The following is a 9,605-nucleotide window of genomic DNA, read 5'->3' as shown; positions in this document are numbered from 1 at the left end:
GATGGGTATACGAAGAGGAAGGGTTGAGAGGGATTTGGGCTAAGTGCTGGCAAATGTGATGAGATTATGTTAGGAAATGTGGGTGGCGTGGATGAGTTGGACCGAAGGCCGTGTTTCTGTGTTGTACATCTCTATGACTGTAAATGTTTTCCACTGTCCATTTCCAGCCATACACTTCACTGTTTCCCCTGTTTACCTTGGTCAGTTCTCCTCTCAAACACATGTCAATGCTTTTGGTGATTGTAGGGTGTGCTTTATGGTCACTTTAAAAATCCATCATCTCGCTGAATTCCACAACACTACAATTTCCCCGAGGATATCTCAGTGTGACATTACTCCTTCAGTCAGAGTCATCACCCAACGGTCGATCTGAGATAGTCACGTCCCTGGCCGTTTGCACAACGTGTTATTCAAACAAACACTGACAGAAACATTTAAAGAGGAGTTCGGAGAACATCACTTTTGCCAATGTGACTGTCCCAGATTATACAAAGACTGAAGTCTCCCAAAATGATCACAGTGCCTTTGCAGTACACAGGAATTCATTGGAACGTGTTACAGCGTTGAGCAATGAAATGCTGTCAGACAGCCTCAAAACTGCTCTCCTGTTTGTATTTTTGACACGTGTTACCCAGAATCTGCATTCAGGCTGATTCAGCTTCATCATCTGGGGCCAAATGGTGTCTCTGTACTGCCTTTGTTCCCCATTACTGTCAGGGTTACCCATCCTGCACTCCCTGAGACCCCTCAAGGAGGTGGACGATCGAATATTCATGCTCCACCTTTTGTTCACCCTGTCACCACTAAATCGCATTTATCTCTGTACCACAGTCCATCCACCTTATTGCAGAGACTTTAGCCAGTCCAAAAAAAGAACATTACGACTGACTCTTTCCACAATTTCTTGTCACAGTCCAATTCATTGATGTACAGTTTCAGTTAAACTCTGTCTCTTCCTGTTCCTTTCTGTTTGTCTTCAGCTACATTGCCATTTCTGTTTGGATTTGGAAAGCTCCTTTCACCTGAACCCTGGCCCTGCATCCTCTCTGTCAGTGTAAAGTCCTGTCCATAAGCCTACTGACATGATTGGCCAGGACACTGGTCCCAGCAATGTTATGTTTAATTCACTCATGGGATGTTGCTGTCTCTGGCTGGCCAGCATCGCATGCCCACCCCGAGCTGCCCTTGAGCTGAGTGCCTTGCTGGATCATTACAGAGAGGTGTTTAGAGTCAACTCCACTGCTCTGGGTCTGGATCATGTGTAGGCCAGACCCGCTGCCTATAACAGATTTCCCTCCTGAAAGGATATTAAACAGTTAGATGGGTTAAACTGGACACCGGCATTAACATCTGGATGAACATTCAGGGGAGAATAGCACGAGGCCATCACCTGTCCCACTCATAGCTCACCCGTCAGTGAGTACTCATCCCAGTGCACCATGAATCACAACCCTTTCATCATGCCCATTGTGTGATCCTGATACCTTCCTGCACTCTGGTGATATCACTCAGTCTCTCTCCATGTGGTATCCCTCACTGTGTGGGTCTAATTGCTGCCTCTGTCAACATCTCTCGCTCTTGCAGCTATCCAGATCCTGAGCAAACAGAATTCTCCATTCCAGAGTGACGCAGCAGCACAGGCCAGGGATGGAGACTGGGATTTTCCAGGTCTCTGTGGGATTCAGTGTCATTCTCCATGTGTAACCCTGACTGCATCAGTCTAATTTCCCATTATGTCTATTTCTCTGTCTCCTGTAGGTCATCAGGATGTTTCTGTCTCAGCCGAATTCCTAACTCTTGTCTCATCCATAACCACATCAAAGACAGCTGGTCAGCCAGAGAGAGATGGAGAGAGAGATCTGGAGCCTTCAGTAAATCCTGCAGCCGATAAGATCACTCACAGTAAACAGCACAGGGAGGAGTTAGTGGCCTTCGGTATTCAGACCCGGAAGACAGGACATAGATACAGAGCTGGGCAAGGAACAGCTACATTCTAGGCTTCATTCCCACCATCTTGTGAGGGTCCTGCTTTCACCTCTTCTGTACTGGTCCTCACTGAGACATCTCTCTCTCTCTCTCCCTCGCTCTCAACCCCTCATTCGTATTCTCTCTTTCTCACCCTCTCTCTCTCTCTCTCCCCCCCTCACTCACTCTCCACCCAAACCCTCTCTCTCACCCGACTCTCTGTCTCCCTCACATCCCTCTCTCCCTCATCCCTCTGTCTTTTGCTCACCTTCTATCTCTCCCTATCACGCTCTGCCCCCTCTCTATCTATCTATCTTTCTCTCTCTCTCTCTCTCTCTCTCCCCTTCTCGTGCGCTCTTTCGCTCTCTCAGACTCTCTCTCATTTCCGTCCCCTCCCTCCCGCTCACTTGCACCTCTCTCTCTCTCACCCCTCTCTCTCACTCCCTCACACTCTCACCCCCTCTCGCTCACACCCCCTCTCACTCTCAACCCATCTCTCTCTCACCCTCTCTCCCCGCCTCTCACTCTTCCCCTCTCTCTCTGCCCCTCTTGTGCTCTCTACTCCTCTCTCACTCCACCTCTCTCACTCTCCCCTCTCTCCCCCCTCTCTCCCCCTCTCTCCTCCCTCGCTCTACCCCCACCACACTCCCCCTCCCCTCCCTCTCTCCCCTCTCTCTCTCTCCCCTCTCTCTCACCCCTTTCTCTCACCCCTCCCCCTCACCCCTTTCTCTCACCCCTCCCTTTCACCCCTCACTCACACCCCCTCTCACTCTCAACCCATCTCTCTCTCACCCTCTCTCTCTCCCGGCCTATCTCTCTATTCCCCCTCTCTCTGACCCTCGTGTGCTCTCTTCCCCCTCTCTCACTCCACCTCTCTCACTCCCCCCTCTCTCCCCCTCTCTCCCCGTTCACCCCTCTCCCCCCTCTCTCCCCTCCCTCACCCTCTCTCCCCTCCCTCTCTCTCACCCCTCTCTCTCGCTCGCCACTCTCCCCCCTCACCTCTGTCTCACCCCTCTGTCTCACCCCTCTGTCTCACCCCTCTCTCACACACCACTCTCTCACCCCTCACACTCCCCCATCTCTCTCGCCCACCTCACTCCCCTTCTCCCGTCTCTCTCACCCATCTCTCATTCCTCTCTCTCATTCCTCTCTCCCCCCCTCTCTCCCCCTCTCTCCCCCCTTTCTCTCCATTCTCTCTTCCTCACATCTCTCCCCCCTCTCTCACCCCTCTCTCTCACCCCCTCTCTCTCCCCCGTTCTCTGCCCCCCGCTCTCCCCCATCTCCCCCTCTCTCTCCCCCCTCTCTCCACCTCTCTCCACCTCTCTCTCCCCCTCTCTCTCTCCCCCACCACTCCCCTCTCTCCCTCCTCTCTTTCCCCTCTCTCTCCACCCATCTCACCCCATTTCTCTCACACCCTCTTTCCCCTCCCACTCTCTCTACCCGTTCTCTCACACTCCTCTCTCTGCCCGTCTCTCCCTCCTCTCCCCCCTCTCTCTACCCCAGCTCTCCCCCTCTCTCTCCCCCTCTCTCACCCCCTCCTCCCCCTCTCCCCCCTCTCTCTCACCCCTCTATCATTCCTCTCTCCCAGCCCTCCCACCCCCTTTCACTCCCCCCCTCCCCCCTCTCTCCCCACTCTCTCGCCTTCACATCTCTCCTCCCTCCCTCACCCCTCCCTCTCTCCCCCTCTCTCTCTGCCCCCCGCCTCCCCCTCTGTTTCCCCCATCTCTCCCGCTCTCTCTCGCTCTCTCTCCTCATCTTTCTCCCCACCTCTCCCCCCTCTCTTTCCCTCCCTCTCTCCCCTCTCTCTCCCCCCATCTCACCCCATTTCTCTCAGATTCCTCCCTCCCCCTTGTCTCTCCCCCTCTCTCACTCCCCCCTCTCTCACCGCTCTCTCACCCCTCTCTCTCCCCCTTCTCTCCCCCTCTCTCTCCCCATCCCATCCACCCTCTCTCTCTCCCGCTCTCTCTCACCCCCTCTCTCCCCCACTCTCTCTGCCCCCCGCTCTCCCCATCTCCCCCCTCTCTCCCTCTGTCCACCTCTTTCTCCCCCTCTCTCTCTGCCACACCACTCCCCTCTCTCCCTCCTCTCTTTCCCCTCTCTCTCCACCCATCTCACCCCATTTCTCTCACACCCTCTCTCCCCTCCCACTCTCTCTACCCCTTCTCTCACACTCCTCTCTCTGCCTGTCTCTCCCCCCTCTTCCCCTCTCTCTATCCCTGCTATCCCCCCTCGATCCTCGATCTCTCACTCCTCGATCATTCCTCTCTCTCACCCCTCCCACCCCCTTTCTCTCCCCCTCTCTCTCCCCCCTCTCTCCCCATTCTCTCTCGCTCACATCTCTCCCCCCTCCCTCACCCCTCCCTCTCTCCCCCTCTCTCTCTGCCCCCCGCTCTCCCCCCATGTCTCCCCCCTCTCTCCCGCTGTCTCTCGCTCTCTCTCCTCCTCTTTCTCCCCACCTCTCCCCTCTCTCCCCCCTCTCTTTCCCCCCTCTCTCCCCTCTCTCTCCACCCATCGCACCCCATTTCTCTCACACTCCTCTTTCCCCCTTGTCGCTCCCCCTCTCTCACTCCCCACTCTCTCACCGCACTCTCACCCCTCTCTCTCCCCCTTCTCTCCCCCCTCTCTCTCCCCATCCCACCCACCCTCTCTCTCTCCCGCTCTCTCTCACCCCTTTCAACCCCTCTCTCTCCCCCCTATCTCCCCCTCCCTCACCCCCTCTCCTTCCCGCCTCTCTCTCACCCCCTCTCTCTCACCCCCACTCTCTGAACTTCTCCCTGTCACACCCCTCTCTCTCTCTCACCCCCTCTCTTCCTCACTACCTCCGTCTCTTTCCCACTCTCTCTCTCTCACCCCCTCTCTCTCACACCGTGTCTCTCGCGCCCCCTCGCCCCTCTCTCTCTCCCCCAACTCTCTCCCTCCTCTCTCTCCCCTCTATCTCTCTCCCTGTCTCTCAGCCCCTGTCTCTCTCATCCCCTCACTATCTCACCCCGTCACTGTCTCTCCCCCTCTGTCTCTCACCGCCTCGCTCTCAACACCCTCTCTCACTCATCACCCTCTCTCTCACCCCTTTCTCTCACACTCCCTCACTCTCGACCCCTCTCTCTCTCTCCCCTCTCTCTCTCTCACCCCATCTCTCTCATCCCTCTCTCTCTGACCCCTCTCTCTCACCCCATGCTCTCGCTCACCCCTCTTTCTCTCACCCCTCTCTCACCCTCTCTCTTTCACCCCGTCTCTCACACACTCCCTCTCTCTCGCCCCCTGTCTCTGTCGCCCACTTTCTCTCGCCTCCACCCTCTCTCGCCCCTCTCTTTCCCCTCTCTCTCTCCCCCTCTATCTCTCCCGCTGACTCTCTCACCGCGTCACTCTCTCTCCCCCTCTCTCCCTCACCACTCACTCTCTCTCACCCCTCTCTCTCTCACGCCCCTTCTCTCTCACCCATCTCCCTCTCACCTCTCTCTCTCCCCCTCTCTGTCTCACCCCCCTCTCTCTCAACCCTCTCTCTCACCCCTCTCTCTCATCACTCTCTCTCTTTCACCCCCCCTCACAAGCTCCCTCTCTCTCGCACCCCCCTCACCCTGTCTTTCTCTTCCCCCTCTCTCACAGCCCTCTCTCTCTCACCACTCTCTCTCCCTCTCACTCATCCCTCTCTTAACCACTCTCTTTCTTGCATTCCTCCCTCTCTCTCTCACCACTCTCTCAGCCCTCTTATAATCTCACCCCTCTCTCTCTTACACCACTCTCTCTCTCCCCCTCTGTCTCTACCCCTCTCTCTCAACCAACTCTCTCACCCGTCTCTCTTACACCCCTATCTCTCACCCGTCTCTCACCCCCCTCTCTTTCTCACATCTCTCTCTCTCTCTCGCTCTCACCCCTCTCTCTCACCCCTGTCTCTCTCACCCCGCTCTCTCTTATCCTCTCTCTCTGCCATCTCTCTCTGTCACCCCTCTCTCTCTCAGCCTTCTCTCACCCTTGTCTCTCTTACCTCTCCCTCTCTCACCACACTCTCTCACCCCGTGTCTGTCTCACCATTTCTCTCCCCCAACCCCTCTCTCTCTCACCCCCTCTCTCCCCCAACCCCTCTCTCTCTCACCCCCTCTCTACCCCAACCCCTCTCTCTCTCTCACCCCCTCTCTCTCAACCCCTGTCTGTCTCACCTCCTCTCTCTCACCCCCTCTCTCTCTCACCGCCTCGCTCTCAACACCCTCTCTCACTCAAACCCTCTCTCTTTCACCCCTCTCCCTCTCTCACCCGTCTCTGCCACCCTCTCTCTCACCCCTCTGTCACCCCCTGTCTGTCTCACCTCCTCTCTCTCACTGATCTCTCTCACACCCCGTCTCTCTCTCTCTCTCCCCCCTTTCTCTCTCAGCCCTCTCTCTCCCCTTGGCTCTCTACCCCTCTCTCTCTCATCCCTCTCTTACCCGCTCTCTCTCTTACACTCCTCCCTCTCTCTCACACCCCTCTCTCAGCCCTCTCATATTCTCACCTCTCTCTCTCTTACACCGCTCTCCCCCCTCATCCCACTTTCTCACTGGTCTCTCTTACTCCCCTCTGAATTTCTCTCACCCCTCTCTCATCCCGTCTCTCTCTCTTACCTCTCCCTCTCTCACCGCTCTCTCACCCCCTCTCTCTCAGACCATGTCTGTCTCACCTCCTCTCTCCCAACCCCTCTCTCTCACTCTCTCTCTCTCAACCCCTGTCTGTCGCACCTCCTCTGTCTCACCCCGCCTCTCTCTCAACACCCTCTCTCACTCAACCCCTCTCTCTCCCCCCTCTATCTCATCCCCTCTCTCACCCTCTCTCTTTCACCCCCGTCTCTCACGCACTCCCTCACTCTTGCCCCCTCTCTCTCTCACTCCTCTCTCTCACTCCTCTCTCTCCCCTCTCTCACCCTCTCCCTCTTTCACTCCATCTCTCACACACTCCCTCTCTCTCGCCCTCTGTCTCTCTTGTCCTCTCTCTCTCGCTCACCCCTCTCTCACCCACTCTCTCTCACCCCATCCTCTCGCTCACCCCTCTCTCTCTGTCTCACGCCCCTCTCTCTCACACCTCTCTCTCTCTCTCACCCCTCTCATCCCTCTCTCACCTATCTCTCTCTCACCCACTCTCTCAACCCCTGTCTGTCGCACCTCCTCTCTCTCACTCCCCTCTCTCTCACCGCCTCTCCCTCAACACCCTCTCTCTCGCTCCCCCCCGTCTCTAACACACACTCTCTCTCCCCACCGTCTCTCACACACACTCTCTCTCTCCCCCGTCTCTCACACACACTCTCTCTCTCTCCCCCGTCTCTCACACACACTCTCTCTCTCTCCCCCGTCTCTCACACACACTCTCTCTCTCTCTCTCCCCCGTCTCTCACACACTCCCTCTCTCTCTCTCTCCCCCCGTCTCTCACACACTCCCTCTCTCTCTCTCTCCCCCGTCTCTCACACACTCCCTCTCTCTCTCTCTCTCCCCCGTCTCTCACACACTCCCTCTCTCTCTCTATCCCCCGTCTTTCACACACTCCCTCTCTCTCTCTCTCTCCCCGGTCTCTCACACACTCCCTCTCTCTCTCTCTCCCCTGTCTCTCACACACACTCTCTCTCTCTCTCCCCGTCTCTCACACACACACTCTCTCTCTCTCTCCCCCGTCTCTCACACACTCCCTCTCTCTCTCTCTCCCCCGTCTCTCACACACTCCCTCTCTCTCTCTCTCCCCCGTCTCTCACACACTCCCTCTCTCTCTCTCTCTCCCCCGTCTCTCACACACTCCCTCTCTCTCTCTATCCCCCGTCTCTCACACACTCCCTCTCTCTCTCTCTCCCCCGTCTCTCACACACTCCCTCTCTCTCTCTCTCTCCCCCGTCTCTCACACACTCCCTCTCTCTCTCTATCCCCCGTCTTTCACACACTCCCTCTCTCTCTCTCTCCCCCGTCTCTCACACACTCCCTCTCTCTCTCTCCCCCGTCTCTCACACACACTCTCTCTCTCTCTCCCCGTCTCTCACACACACTCTCTCTCTCTCCCCCGTCTCTCACACACACTCTCTCTCTCTCTCCCCCGACTCTCACACACTCCCTCTCTCTCTCTCCCCCGTCTCTCACACACTCCCTCTCTCTCTCTCCCCCGTCTCTCACACACTCCCTCTCTCTCTCTCTCTCCCCCGTCTCTCACACACTCCCTCTCTCTCTCTCTTCCCCGTCTCTCACACACTCCCTCTCTCTCTCTCCCCCTCTCTCACACACACTCTCTCTCTCTCTCCCCCGTCTCTCACACACTCCCTCTCTCTCTCTCTCCCCCGTCTCTCACACACTCCCTCTCTCTCTCTCCCCCGTCTCACACACTCCCTCTCTCTCTCTCTCTCCCCCGTCTCTCACACACTCCCTCTCTCTCTCTCTCCCCCGTCTCTCACACACTCCCTCTCTCTCTCCCCCGTCTCTCACACACTCCCTCTCTCTCTCTCCCCCGTCTCTCACACACTCCCTCTCTCTCTCTCTCCCCACCGTCTCTCACACACTCCCTCTCTCTCTCTCTCTCTCTCTCTCTCCCCCCGTCTCTCACACACTCCCTCTCTCTCTCTCTCTCTCCCCGGTCTCTCACACACTCTCTCTCTCTCCCCCGTCTCTCACACACTCCCTCTCTCTCTCTCTCTCCCCCCCGTCTCTCACACACTCCCTCTCTCTCTCTCTCTCCCCCGTCTCTCACACACTCCCTCCCTCTCTCTCTCCCCCGTCTCTCACACACTCCCTCTCTCTCTCCCCCGTCTCTCACAAACTCCATCTCTCTCTCCCCGTCTCTCACACACTCCCTCTCTCTCTCTCTCTCTCCCCCGTCTCTCACACACTCCCTCTCTCTCTCTCTCTCCCCCGTCTCCCACACACTCCCTCTCTCCCTCTCCCCCACTCCCTCTCTCTCTCTCTCTCCCACTCCCTCTCTCTCTCTCTCTCTCTCTCACTCTCTCCCCCGTCTCTCACACACTCCCTCTCTCTCTCTCTCCCCCGTCTCTCACACACTCCCTCCCTCTCTCCCCCGTCTCTCACACACTCCCTCTCTCTCTCCCCCGTCTCTCACACACTCCTCTCTCTCTCTCTCTCTCTCTCTCTCTCTCCCCCGTCTCTCTCTCTCCCCCGTCTCTCACACACTCCCTCTCTCTCTCTCTCCCCGTCTCTCACACACTCCCTCTCTCTCTCTCCCCCCCCCCGTCTCTCACACACTCCCTCTCTCTCTCTCTCTCTCTCCCCCGTCTCTCACACACTCCCTCTCTCTCTCTCCCCCGTCTCTCACACACTCCCTCTCTCTCTCTCTCTCTCCCCGTCTCTCACACATTCCCTCTCTCTCTCTCTCTCCCCCGTCTCTCACACACTCCATCTCTCTCTCCCCCGTCTCTCACACACTCCATCTCTCTCTCCCCCGTCTCTCACACACTCCCTCTCTCTCTCTCTCTCTCCCCCGTCTCTCACACACTCCCTCTCTCCCTCTCCCCCACTCCCTCTCTCTCTCTCTCTCCCACTCCCTCTCTCTCTCTCTCTCTCTCTCTCTCCCCGTCTCTCACACACTCCCCCTCTCTCTCTCTCTCTCCCCCCCGTCTCTCACACATTCCCTCTCTCTCTCTCTCTCCCCCGTCTCTCACACACTCCATCTCTCTCTCCCCCGTCTCTCA

The sequence above is a fragment of the Chiloscyllium plagiosum genome, unplaced genomic scaffold (genome assembly GCF_037043375.1).
Source record: "Chiloscyllium plagiosum isolate Xiang-an unplaced genomic scaffold, Cpla_swu_hap1 HiC_scaffold_29, whole genome shotgun sequence".
NCBI lineage: Eukaryota > Metazoa > Chordata > Chondrichthyes > Orectolobiformes > Hemiscylliidae > Chiloscyllium > Chiloscyllium plagiosum.
The sequence above is the reverse complement of the archived record's forward strand: the minus strand, read 5'-3'. Positions refer to the sequence as shown.